Genomic DNA, 14,024 nt, shown 5'->3' with positions numbered 1-14,024 from the left:
CGCCGAGTGCTGAGTGTGAACAATGCTGATGACGACAATGGTCAGCTGCTGGTCAAGTGGCGATAACAGTTCCCTCTGTCAACAGGCCTTGTCCCCGCTGTCTCATTCTCTAGTTTACAAAGGTGCTGAGGGGTAGGGGGAGCGATGCTGGGGTCTAATTGTGGCTGAGCGTTTGTAGGTTGGTTTTTTTCACCCTCTTGGCCTTTACCTGTCTGTCTAAAGTGTCAAAAGGTCAAAGGTGCCGCTCGAGGTCAGTGGACCCTGAGTCAAGGAGGTCACTTGTAAGTGTGATCAGAAGTGTTGGGAGAGGGCATCGGTGTAAGTTTTGTTTCCCTTATTCTAACCCACTAGAATTCACAAAGTTGTCCTCGGTCGACCTCATTCACCCCTGTGGGAAGGAGGTGAGAAACTGCAGGGTTTCCATCACGTAGAAGCGCGTATAAATCACGTAATAGAACTCCAAGTACGTACAAAAAAGTTTGCCAGAAGTGTGTGAAAATGTGAAAGCAGGGATGCAGACCCAGTCTAGCCCTCCGTCTGTCTCCCTGCCCCACTCTCGCGCGCCATCATCCCACCACCTTGACCGCGCGTGTGTAGTGTATGTGTGTGCGTGTGTGTGTTGGATGGAATCTCAACGGCCCAGAGCTGTTACCTTTCTTGTGACGTGGCAGAGTGAATTTTGACAGTTGTTGCTGATGTGACGAGTTGTCTCTGTCGCTGCTGTCTCTGACAAGTTTACTTTTTGTTTTGTTTTGCTGCTGCTGCTGCTTGTCACTCCATCTTTCGCCCCCATGCTGGTCACGTGTGCTGGTCAGGCGCACGACCCTGAGACTGTGTTGACTGAGGCCACACAACAGCGTCAACCGTTTACATTGTCGGGTCCCTTACACCCACCTCCACCCCACCCACCCCTGTAACTCCCGTTGGCGACGAGGTCGTGGTGGTGTTTGTGGTGTGTGAGGTGGGCGGGGGCTGTGCTGGCCATGCGAGGACAAAGCACGTAGTGCGTGTGGAGGATCGGGGAGGAAAAGCCCGTGTTTGCCGGGGTGGAGGGGAATGGAAGAGAAACTTCCAGACTTGTTTGAAGACGGACTTTTCTCTCGGCATCGACAATAATTATGTGTCGGGCTGTTGTTGTTATTGTTGTGCATCCCTCGGCGTGGCAAGGTATCACAGTCACAAGTTCCCACGCGCTTGAGTCACCAGCTCATCCCACTTCCCCGAAAAATATACCCGGGTATTTTTGTAGCGTTTTCGCTGGTTTCAAACGACATGTTGGTGGTTTGTGGCCTCACAACAAACGGGTGGTGCTGGGGAAAGGCGGAGGGTGGGCGTGTTTGTGATGCTGCAGTCTACATCTGTGTTGAAAGTGTAGAGCTGTGCAAGTCTCGATGGGCTGTGACAGGGGACGTGGCTGTTGATGTCAGGAATAACACTTGGTGATGGACATTGAACACACACAGGGTCTCGGATGCTGCAGCCAAATGCCACCCTAGGGATAGAGGGCGGTTTGAAAGGGAAGAGCGGATAATGAAAACACCAGGTACAGGGACTGCATTCGTGTTGTAAGCTAACACCTCCTCTCTGACACCATGGCAACAGCCCATTGACGACCGCGGCCTACACGCGCCTTTGATGTTCAAGTGTATGCCGGCCAGAGCCAGCACACTGTGTGTGTCTGTGTATGTGTGTCTGTGTGTGTGTCTCTCTCTCTGTGTGCGTGCTCGCGCGCAGCGATTATCTGTCCACCGCCCAAAAAGGCATGACAAGCATCATGTGCCCTCAGCAGCCAACATGCACGGAATATGGAAAAGGGAGGATCACTCGCGATCTACGAGCCCTCGAGGGCCAGTGTGGGATAACGGTCATAGCTGCTGATGCTGCTCTGTTTGTAGCAGCTCCAGCTCCCTCCCCATCCCCGCCTTCTCTCTCTCTCCAGCATCCCACACCCTCCTCACCAACTCAAACAGGCTTACAGGGGAGTTTGAAGGGAAGTGACAGGAGGCCGTTAGATGTGATCCTGTAATGATTTGTCCCCAGTCACCTTTTCCCTTTCCCCCCTTCCCATCTCTCGTTCTGGGATTTTTTTTTTCTCTCCATCAAAACAGATGTGACATAAACGGAGCCTGGCTGGCAGTTTTATAGTGCAGATAAAACCTGCGCCTGCGATATTTAATAGATGCGATTCCGCCTGCACGACCCTTTTCTCCTTTAGTAGCGCCGTGTCTGCTGGCCGGCCCTCGGCAACGTGTCTTGGGGTTAGGGGTGGGGGTCAGAGAGGAGGGGTGGACAGTGATTGAGTCGGGGGAGGGGGATGGACTCGTCTGGGAGGGGCGGGCTGGATGATCACGTGCATTCCTGGACTACGGGTCCCAGGCGACAACTTGGACATTGGTAACCAAGGCGATGCGATCGGGTAATGCCGATGTTCTTTGGTTTATGGGGTGTGGTAGGTTTGGGTGGCTAGGGAAGGCGTGGGTGGGTGGACGGACGGTGGATGTGTCTGGAAGGACTTGTGGTAGGGGAAGTGTCTTGGTGTACGTGCACCGTGCATCGCCTTGGACCATGACTTGACTGTCCATGGACTTTGCAAGGAGATAGAAGTTTGTTTTTTTTAAAGGATGATGGTTGTTACCAGTGCCGTGTCGTTGTCTACCCAATAAATCCGAGTGTCACGTGTCGCTCAGCCCTGGCTTGGGTTCTGGGTGAGGAGGGTTCTGCATTGTACTTTCGTCTTTCCTTTCCAAACATAAACATGGGGTCGTTGTCAGCCTCGATGGCTGAAAGGACGCTCGCCCTGTAGAACTGTCGAGGCTGAAAAAAAGCAAACACCGGGAGCCGCATCGGAAAGCGCCACAGTGTGGAGGTCTGGGAGGATGGCAGACCCTAGGGGCGACTGTCGGTGTTTGGTTTACGCCAGTCACGGCGCTCACACTAGGGGGCGCTCCCGTTTGGTGTCTCACGTTCTACGTCTCCTACGTGGACCGTTAGGCCCGGCCCACACGCCAGCCGGTCTGCTGCAACATGCTCACTTTTGTTTCTTTGCTCTTTGGTCGCTCGCTCGCTGTGTGTGAGAGTGAGAGAGAAAACGCCCAGTTCTCTCCCTTTCACGTATATCTATCTACTTCTTTGAAGTGTAAACGTCGACAACAGCCCAGGTGCTGGGTTTTTTTTTCTCCCCGCCATGTGATGATTATTCCTTCCGTTTCTGCTGTTAGTTCAAAGGGTCCCAGTCCCCCTCCTCCCGACACCATGGCTCCCAAGGTGCACGTAGTGGGTGGACCTGTAACTGGAAGTTTGTCCTGCCCACCGCAGCAGGCCTCTTCAGCTCGTCTTGCGAATTGTTTTGCTCCATCATCTCTGCGAAACTTTATTCCATCTTGCAGGTCTTCGGAGAGGATCTTCTTAATCATTCCAGACTCGTCATCTGCTCCCCGAGCTCATCTTTCCTGTCATTGTGACTACCCTCGATCATCGTCCCTCACACTGTTTATGAGGCTCATCAAAGACATCGTCTTCATTTGGTCACTGGTCCTGCTGGCATCCCTGGCACTGATCGGACAGACCAGGTCGCTTGCCAGTCTCCTTGTCAGTTGAGTTGTAGTTGTTGTCTTCACGACAACACCACTGGGACTCTGGAATAAATGCCACCCTTTTGTGACCGCCTCACCTCCATTCTGTGAGGCGGGAGGAGGCAGTACTTAGTAGACACGCACTGGACGTACAGCAAAGGACTTTATTCAGCGGAAAACTCATCTTTCTCTTTCTTCGGTCAGATCCGGTTGACCTTAAGGTTTGACATCAGTTCCTTGGCGGCAGTGGGAACAGATCCTGTTAACTTAGGCTTTCCACCCCACAGCAGTGCAGTGTCCCTCCCTTGACAACAGTTTGTACTGGGCACCACCCGCCTTCTCTCGTCCCTCCGCCAGTCCCCTACCCCCTCCGACAACTCTGTCCTCAGCAACCTTGAACTCATTGCGAGGACCAGGATCCACCCCACTTTAGTGATGAAACATTGCAGTCTAGGGGTCATAGGCCGAGTCTTGTTAAGGGGTAAAGGTCAAGTTTCTCATCCGACGATAGGATTCCGAGAAAAGTCTGTTACAGCGAACTGTCTCTCGTTTCACTTTTACGAAGGTCGCCGTCGGGTGGAGGGTGGCACCAGGGGCATTCCTAGTTGGACTAATTGCCGAAGACTGGAATGTGTTGGGTAGAATAAGGTTCACCATCGTCATGTCAAAGATCTTGGCCACAGATGGTCACGTGTCCGGCAGTTTGTCGGGTCGTAATCATGCTGGAGGGTTATCTGTGAGGTAAGCTGTGGACTAGATGTGTATGTGTGTCTGTGTGCACGTGACGTGCGGAAGGTGCAAGGAGCCTTGAAGTGGCCGCAGTGGTCCAGTCTCACCTGTAGATGTTAGTGAGCCATGACTAACCCCACAACCGGTGATGGCATCCAGCGCAGCCATGGCGGGTTAGCGAGGGCGAGCTGTTGTCGGCTGGCGGTAATTGCACGCAATTTTCTGCACATAAACACGTGTTGGCTTGGCGAGTCCGTGCTAATGGGTTCGCCCACCTCCCCCTCCTACCCCAGAGGTGCCCACACGTGCGATGTTGTGTGTGTGGACGAGGTTGGGGTCAAGAAGATCAAGGGGGATGTCGTGCCAACGCGTTAAACGTCCTCACACCACCATCACCACCACCCCACATCCTCCCCACTGTCGCACTAGCCTGTCCTTTCCCAGAATCCCCCTTCCCCTCATCTTAGGGTGGCAAACGTGTGGATGTGGCATGTGGGTAGCAGATGATTAACAAGTCTTTTAAAGGGACTTCTGTCCCGGGGATATAAGTAGAGGGGATGGGGGAAAGTGGCGGCGAGCTTCACCAAAGCGAGTGAACAATGGTGTGTGGCACCACCCTCGCACCTTTACCCTTTTTTTTTTCTCCCTCTCGTACTTCCTCCGTTTGATAGACTGTTTGTGAGTTAAACATTGAAACATTTGTTTCACGCACATCTGCATGCACTCCTTGTGAAGTCCGAGGGCTGAACAGATGTGAGGTGGGGGATGTAAAGTTTGTGTCGGAGAACAATTAGGGTTAGTCAGCTAGAGGGTATGCACTCACAGCAGGGTACGGGTAAGCATGCTACATACCCAGTGCCTCCAACTTCATAGTTATGCTTCTCATTTTCTCTCTTTACCCTCAAGTCAAGTGTGTGTGGGTGTGTGGGTGCGTGCGCGGGTGTGCAGAAGAGTGAGAGTGCGTGCGCCCGGCATTTTCTATATTTGTCTGTGACCAAAGGAACTTTGCGCAGCGTTTCCGACATTTTTTTAGGGGTAGGGGGGACTGGGAGGAGGGAGGGGTGGGGTTAAGAAGGGGATCTTCCTGTACACCCGTTTAATGGCGGCTGGATGGGAGCGCTTTCATGTGGCCCTTGCCTTTAATAAAATAACAGGCTTTTACAGCTTTGCACTTGTCTGGCTGTGCTCGTCGGAGGAGCGACTTGCAAGCAATTTGTGAGTGCACTGCCGCCTATGATCCCGGGTGCAGGGAAGATGGTGGGCCTTGATGTGCCGGGGCTTGTGTTTCACCACCGGTGTAAACTGATTATCCCAATTTCCCCGGGAGCACGCCAACTTCGGGAGTCTGGCCCCATGTGAGGGGAGAGAAAGTCGCCGTTTTGTTTTGTTTTTGTTTCCTTTCCCCCCGTTAGTCTTTGTGCTTCTTCTGGCCCCCCGTCGGCTTATTTTGTGGCGAAACTCAACCACCTTCCGCCTCGTCCGTCTTCTAGCCCACCCTCTTTATTTCCCAAGGTACCCCGCCCAAAATATCTAGAGATTGCTCGACTTGTTGCTTTGGGAAACGCATCTCCGCTACAGAACAGAAGGAAAGAAGAAAGACAGAGAGAATGAGGAAGGAGTGTAACTTGGCACCTCGGTACCCGAGTTCCTATAACCAACCTCAGAGAATAGACAGAGAGCAGTTTCATGATCTTCACGGACCTTTGTTTTCCTGAGTCAGACTACAGTGAAGATGTGGAAACTACTGTCATTTCTCTCTCAGACTTGCACCATCATTGCTGAGCAAACCGGAAAAAACGGCCACGTGTACTGGAGACACCAGGATCAGGATGTGGTGGTACCGGGTGTCAGTTGTTCGTCCCTGTGAAGGATGTTAGTTGATTTTGCTGTGACCTGTACAAGTATCAGTTCATAGTTTGACCCTCGTGCGTGCATGGAGGATGGGCCTGTCGGTTTGTAGTCTGCCTCGAGGGAGTGTTTACAAACGGCTTCAAAGGTTGGGCTGGGTGTGAGCACCACACCAGTGCAGTCACGTCCTGCTGTCCTGCCGCTCATCCTTTCATCCCTTCAAGCTTCTGAAAATACGTTCATTTCATTCTGTTGGTTGAAGCCACAGGTCGTTGACATAGCCGCTGACGACTCGGTTTTCTCCGTGTTACCTTGTTGACCGGTGACTGATACACGTTTTGTAGGAAAGAGACCAATGGTTAGTTTGTTCTTCATGGTGTGTGTGTGAGAGAGAGACGTGGGGAAGCCAAGGCGAGGGTGAGATGGATCACCCACATTATCTGATGATGTGCACGTTAGTGTTAAAAAGTCGGACGATCGTGATGCAGATGCGACGGTACGTGACTGATTAATGTGATTATGTCGGCATTCTTTTACAGAGAGTGTCTTTCAGTTTCCCTCCCCTCCTCTCTCTCTCCGCCAGCTTCCCGCTGCACACATCTGTCTTTATCCGGCGGTCAGGGTTTTTGTTGGCGGCACGCACGCCCCGCCCCTGTCGCGTGGCCCCCACGTCATCCATCATGGCCTCGTCCTCGTCACGAACACACTAGACGGCCGCGAGGATTCTGCCATGATCACACCACACAGTGCAGGGCGTGAAGAGAGTTCATTCCCTTAGCAGACCGCCTCCAGTCGTGTGACGTCACTCTAGTGTCAGTTGGTTCTTTAGAGAAGACATGGTTAGTCAAGCGTGTCTGTATTCTAAACCCGATGCCACGAGATGGCCCAGTACAATGACATCCTTCATTGGCCCAGTTCTGACCCGTCCTCCTCCCCCTTCTGTTGCTTGAGAGCCGCGGATGGAGGTCAGTTGAAGCAGGTTTAGATAAGAAGGGGAAAGGGATTGGAGTAAGTGGTTGCGAGGATTTGTTGCTGTGTTTCTAGGCTGTCATGAAAGGCGATGAAAATGTCGCGTGCGGTCGAGGGTGGGGATCAAAGGACTCGGTAATCTCGTCGTCTGGCATCGTTCAGTCCGTTGCCTGTCATAAGAAGTCTTTCAACTTGTCTGCACCAGAAAACGTTTTAAGCTGCTTCAAACATTATTCACACCACTAACCAAGTTATACATTCAAAATGTCATCTCATCGTCCATCATCTGATGACTACTAGCTGACGACCGGCTGTGTTCAGTGTCCATCTCGGTGTCGAGGTCCTACACGAGAGCTGCTGTGTTGTTTTCCTCGCCACCCAGCCGCTACTTTCCCTCGTTTACCCACGAACTGCAACACTTACAGCCGGGAACTTATCACCTCTTCGCCACAGCTTTCGTCGTCTACTTTTTTTATTTTTTTTGTGTAGGCAGCAATAAAAGTTGTTTATCGTTTTCACAGGCTCGCCTTTTCTGCCAGGCGCTGTTTCACGATCCTTCCACCTTCAGCTGCACAGTCCGTCTCCTGCCTTTACGACTTGCGGCGGTGCACACCACCAATACCACCACCACCACCCCCACGTGGTTTGGAAGCAAGAGAAAGTTGTTTCACCACACACACACACTGTTCCTCCTTTTTGGATCAGCGGTTGCACTCAATTTATTATCAGTTGCCCGTGCAACACGGCAGTAACACCTTCAGGGATTTAGGAGCAAAGTCCCGGGTATGGAGGTCATGCATTTTTTTTTGCCTTTGTTATGGCTCCGAGAGGTCCCCCCAACTCTCCCCCACCACGAAGTTATGCCGGGAAATAACGAGATAGAAGGAGATGGTTGGAAACCCTCTAGAGACCCAACCACTTTAAAAAAAAAAAAAACCAACAGACAAACAAAGCTGGTAATACAATTTCTGGCATTTTTGTTGGCTTTATTTTTTGGATTGCCAACGCTCAACATCAATCTGCGAGAGAAATACCTCAGCCACGGCTTCCGGTAAACAGAACAGTGGCGGCCATGATCAAGTAAGACGGAGTTTGTTTAGAGGGAATCTCTCGGCTTTGTTTTCTCTCCCTCTGTTTATCTTTGAAAGCGGCTCGCACCTCGTGTTGAAGTGAGGGGATGAGCTGCACCATGTCCTGACAAGTCTGAGGTCATAGGTTAGGGTTTGAGGGTTAGGGTAGGATAGTGTTGGGGTTGGAAGTGTGTAGGGGAGGGATTGCGAGTCTTACTCATGATGGCTGGGAAGATAAGTTGAATTTTGTCTGTGTGGGGAAGCTGTGGTCGATGTAGTCGAAGGGAAAGGTTTAGATGGGAATCGAAGATGTAATGGTTAGGGTTTTTGTTTTCACCGAAGATGTGAGGAAGATTTTTTTTTTTTTTTTAGGTTTTCCCCTATCAACACGTTCCTGTCATGCACTTCAATCACTGTTGACCATCAGACACGTGGTGATACCGCGCCACCATCGACTCATGTACCTCTTGCATCTGTTGAGTGTAGAGAAGCGGCTCATCCGCAGACTTCTGTCATCCCTTGCAGCCCCTCTCTTCCTCCACCTCTACAAAAAAAAATACAGGCAAAGGTCTGTCTGGCTGGTAGAAATGTTTATAATTCGTTTCGAAGCGGATCTGTAAACTGTAGAGGTCGGATTGTGGACATCAGCAGATACACGAGGGGGAAGCAACCAAGATTGCAGTGCAGCTGTCAGGAAGCAGCGAGACTTTCCAGCTGCTCTCTCTCTCTGACACACACACCCTTGTCTGGTAGAGGCAGGCACTTTATTTTCAAAACACTTACCTCGAGGAGAAAAATCACGAGAAATTTATCTGAAGAATACATCTTACGGCCAGTAAGTGTTTCCGCGTTTCCTTTCATCATTTTTGCCGTTTATTCTGTCATGTCTCCTCCATTTTTTTAGTTGATAGCTGGGAGAAAAAAAAAAGAGAAGGCGAGACACTTGACACCTTTAATGTCATTGGCTCAGTCATTGTGACATGGAGGAGGAGCATAATATTAACAGTGGGGAGTGTGTTCCCCTCACTCCCCTCCCCACACACAGGTGTAACAGGAAACTGCGAGATGCTGTCTGGTGACGAGCGCCGCACATAAATTGCGCGAGTTACCTGGCGGCGGCAGCAGGTATTTTTTCACCTGTGTGAGCTCACAAAATGTTGTAGACATACCGGTTGTCATATTAACTGCGGGTCAGGTTACGGCGGATGGGACTGTAGTCGCAAAGAAAAGGGCACAGCTCTGTTGCTACAGGTTTTACTGCTTTAAGAAATGGTTGGAATGAGAAATATTCGGACTCGAAAGAGGGTGATACTCGTACGCTGTCTGTGTTAGCTTCACTGTCTTCTAAAGAAAGATGAATACAATGGAAAGAATGACTAAGGTAAATAAAGGACATTAGAAATGTTCATGGTCTTCTCGGTGAGGAAGGCGGTTCAAAACAGCGAGGATCGGCTGCCCTGGGTTCGGGTCTCGCCTCGGGCACGCTGTTCTTTTTCATCTGTTTACTGTGATGTGGATACGCAAATGACATGTTGTGAATGTCTCGGATCCCTCTCACACTCGGGAAGAACGGGTTTTCATCGCGGAAAACTATCGTCTATTGCTCGTGATCCTTGCCGGATGTGACGTCACGGTTGTGCCGCCCCAGTTGCAACATACAGCAATCAGTCTGATGTACGACTGACAGCAGCTCCTTCCTGTCTGCGTGAGAAGGGTTGCAGTGTGAGTGACAAGATGTGTTCACTACGATGGCGGCGGTAATGGCGGTGGGACCCTTGGTGTAGTGGCAGACCTCGTGCATTTCCGCTGCCACGTGCGAATGAATGAGGTGCAGTGTTTCACTTCAAAGTTTTTGTGTTTTTGTCATAATAAACAGAGTGTTCTCATAATTGTTTCCTCTTCTGTGCAGGCTTCCGAATCGGGGTCGGACCTCTTCACTACAGTCAGCAACTGCGCCAGCCGTGAGTACACACGTGTGTGTGAGAGAGAGAAAGGGAGAGACTAGCTCGTCTTGTCTGTTTTCCACTCCTCAAGTGACAGTTATAAAGTGTTTGTGAATTAGCCAAGTGTGTGAGATGGTGGGGGAAGGAGCTGATGGGTGGGTGTGCGGGTGGTGAGATGCAGTCTGCTGCAGGACGAACAATGATGGGGAGGAGAGTGCAGGAAGGGTCTGAAGTAGATGTTACAAATCAGGAGAGCAAGATGGACACACCGGCTGATTAAGTGGAAGGTAGTTGAACAGGATTGAAGTACATCAAGGTTCCAACACCCGTTTGGCCCTTAGAACGGGTGTACTCGTCTCCGGTGTATGTGTTGAGCACCAGTCCAGCGTCCATGTTGTGGCCTGCAGCACCAGAGACTGATAAGTGACGTGTTGAATTGGAGACAACTGTGGCATGTCGGGACTGACAAGTGACATGTTGTTCAGCTTCAAGACTAACAACTGTGGCACGTGGAGACCAACACTACTCCAGGGGTAGCAGCTAACATTACCTGTACCTTTGGAACTCACATGGGGCCGCCTGGCGAAAATGTTTTTGCAAGGAGAAGCCAGATGATGACGACGATGATTTCATGGACAGAGGAGGTGGTAAGAAGCTTGGGAAGGGGGACACGTTGAAGAATCTATGAGAAAGGGAAGGTCTGTCATCACTTGATCGCACGGGGGGGAGGAGGCGATGGGGATGCGAGGCGCTTGATCTCTCCCCCTTCTCCTTGAAGACCCTCCATAACCCTGGAGTTTTATTGCCGCGCATTCATCAGGCCCCTCGCCCAGCGAGCTCGACGTGATCTGGATTGCGTTGGCAACAGCAATTAAAACCTCCATTGCCGGCGACCCCGACGGCATCAGTTCCTCCTCAACTGCCAGCTTTTAGCTTCATTAGCTCAGCTCATCCTCCCGGCACAGCTCGCTCATCGCCGCTTTACGACAAAGACCAGAGAGGACAGAGAACAGAAAGGCGGCGAACGCAGGAGAGATGAGTGTGAACTGGCGAACCCGCTGTATTAATACCAAACATCAAACGGGTCCGTGCCAGGGTATTTTTACTTCTTTTCTCCTTCCTTCCTGGCAGCTTTCCTTTTTTAAAGGGTGGAGAAAAAAGCGGCGCAGATGTCGGGGCTTTGTTTGAGGTGCTGGTAGTGATTATGTAATGATTACCTGCTCGTGGTGCATTAGCACATCAAACGGGTGGGCGATGGGCGCTGTGTTTGGGGGCCTGTCCTTTTGGCATTTTTAATTTTTTTGAAGTCGTTGCTGGGCGATGATGGCCTGGTCTGCCTCAGTATTTCTCTTTTCTCACTTTCGTCCTCTTGTCTTCCCGCCCACGAGTCGGTGTCCGAGAGGGTTTGAGAGAAAAGCTGCAGCAGCGATTGTTTAACAGGTGTGAGACTTCACGAGAAGAGGTCGGGGTGGTGGTAGTGATGAATTATCTCCCGCTGGTGGAAATTCCCCGTGAGCCACTCACCCTGTAACATGCGGGCTTTGTGCCGAGTGCCGCGGCTGATGATGCTGGCTTTGTATCAGATGAAGGACCCTGTGTGTGCGCGCGCCACTAATCAGTTAACGAGTCGACTTTGTGAACGAAGGTGCCACCAGTTGTCCAAACAACTTGAATGCTCCTTTTAAAAAAAATCTCAATGTTTATTTTCCGAACCTCAGATGTCAGACATATTGGAGAGGGTTAGTGTGACACGGTTGAAAGGTTGTGAAGTCGTCAGATGGCCAGTTTTGGTACAAACATCGATGAGTCATCATCGCAAGTGTAGGAATGGAATGGGAGAGGACTAATCAAGCCGGTATCAACAGTTTTGTGAAAGTGTGGGGTGGAGATAAGGGGGTGTGATAAATTCCCTACAACCTCAGTGTGTTCGGGGTTACCTGGGGGACAAATGTCCACAACTTCTCTGCAGCGGGACGTGCACAGTCGAAACTATGAAGCATTAACATTTAAAGATATTTGTGTCAGACATGTTGATGTTCTCGTCATGGCAGGTTAACAACGCCCGTTCTTACATTAGGAGCGGCAGGAGTTCTTCCTTGACTCATACCAAGGAGTTGCTGTACAGACGCCATCTTGGCAGCTGATGCCGACTGGAGCAGCGAATCATTCCACGATACTCGGCTTCATGGTAATCCTTGCATTGAGTTCTAATGCCTTTAGTAGCTGAGGGTTGCAAGTTCTGCAACTGGTCATCCATCTCGCACCTACATCGGAGACTGTCCTACAAGCCTACATGACTGTTGGAAAATTGTATTCTTCGCTGGATGACTAACACCTTGGGCACGTGACCTGATACAACCGTGCCGACACAAGAGCTGAGCACCTTAGTTATAGTCAACTTGTTTGACCCTTGGTACAGGCTACACAGACAATAGTGAAGTCTCTGGTAGAACCAACAGCAAGGGAAATAACGGGCGCCGTGACGTACTCGGGGTTAAGGTCCTCGCCTCGCTGGTTGTGTGACTTACCCTTAGGGTGACCTCACGGAGACGGCGCGCTCCGATCGCGAGGTCACATGCTAGAGAAGGTATCAGCTGGTCATGTTGATGCATGCAAGTCCTTCATAGCCGTTAGTGTCGGAGACTGGGAGATTTCATGTCACTTTTACCTGCAGGAGAGACAGAGAGATGTATTTCCTACATTGTAGCCTGGTCTTTCTTTTTGTGCCAGCAACGGGCGTTACGTGAAACAGGTTCTAGTGGTCAGGCCTGAGAATTCTGTGTTTGCTGTGGGGACAGAACTCCCTGGCCCTAGTCTGGTGACAGGCAATGACGGCAGGGTCCGATAACCCTCCTCTCTCCTATTAACCCCTCGTCTGAATTCCAGAAGGTTGATGTCAAAGATCTCTCTTCTGTTCTTAGCACCTTGAAGATGATAGAACCGCGTGCAGCATGTTTCTCAGCACGACTTATTTCTCGTAAGGGTGGTGGTGGTGGTGGTGGTGGGACGTCAGGTGAAACCTTTAAACCCCGATCCACCCAGTCGAGGAAAAATAACCTCGCTGCAACTGCACCCAACGACACAGATTCTTAGCTACGTATCAGCAGCACGGCAACAAATGTTAAGGTCTTTTTTTAGAATGCCACCCGCACTTCATTTATTTAGTTTTGATGACAGCAGAGATATATATTTATTTTGTAACAGCAGGCATGGGGTTGTCTGCTTCGCGGTGAGTGGAGGGAAGATTTGCAAGTAAAAGTCATGCATGTCAAAGGTCAGATGCGGTACGTCATCTTCTTTTCAGTCTGCCACCACTTAGCCCTCCTCTCTCCCCTCCCCTCCCCCACTTTTTTTTTTCCAAAGACAGCCATGGGACGTGTGGTAGTCGGCGGGGACAAAGTTTAGCTGACAAAGGTCTGAGCGAGTCGCCGAGGGCGGAATGACGTCACAAGTGGTGCCGACGACACGAGACCCGGAAGTGACAGCACCCAACGAGCCCTTGACCTTTGGCTGTAGCGCCGAGAGTTCTGCTGCGTGCGCCACACAAGGGAGTTTTTCCAGAAGCTGCACTGATGGCCGGAAATGAGAAAGATGAAGTTTTTACTTCTTGGTGGTGGGTGGGGAGTAGGTTTTGGGGAAACATTTTGCAATGAGGAGAGAGAGAAAAAAAAGACCTCGGCATCTAAGCTCGCTGGTTGTCATCTGTCGGACCTCCCCTCCCTCAAAGCTCATTCCCCGCTTGTCCACCCGTCGCCGCGTGAAGCTGAGTGTAGTTGGGTAGTGAGCAGATGCAGTGTCACTAACCTCTGTAAAGGGTGGGGTGAGGGGAGGTACACAACATGGACGCGTAAAAAAAACTTTTTTTTTCGTAAAAAAACTTTTTTTCTGTTTTA

The 14,024-nt window shown here is 50.8% G+C and overlaps 1 protein-coding gene across 1 annotated transcript in view; it reads left to right on the top strand.

The window, feature by feature from the left end:
* The window catches only part of LOC112563347 (RNA-binding protein 25-like), a 171,479-nt gene that overhangs the window by 140,675 nt on the left and 16,780 nt on the right, over positions 1 to 14,024 (top strand). Inside the window, exon 6 of the transcript XR_003099012.1 lies at positions 10,098 to 10,149. The gene's annotated coding sequence lies outside the window, so the exon portion shown is untranslated. The remainder of the gene's footprint in view (positions 1 to 10,097; positions 10,150 to 14,024) is intronic.

Source organism: Pomacea canaliculata, linkage group LG4 (genome assembly GCF_003073045.1).
Source record: "Pomacea canaliculata isolate SZHN2017 linkage group LG4, ASM307304v1, whole genome shotgun sequence".
Taxonomy (NCBI): Eukaryota; Metazoa; Mollusca; class Gastropoda; order Architaenioglossa; family Ampullariidae; genus Pomacea; species Pomacea canaliculata.
This window is presented reverse-complemented; position numbering and strand designations above follow the sequence as displayed.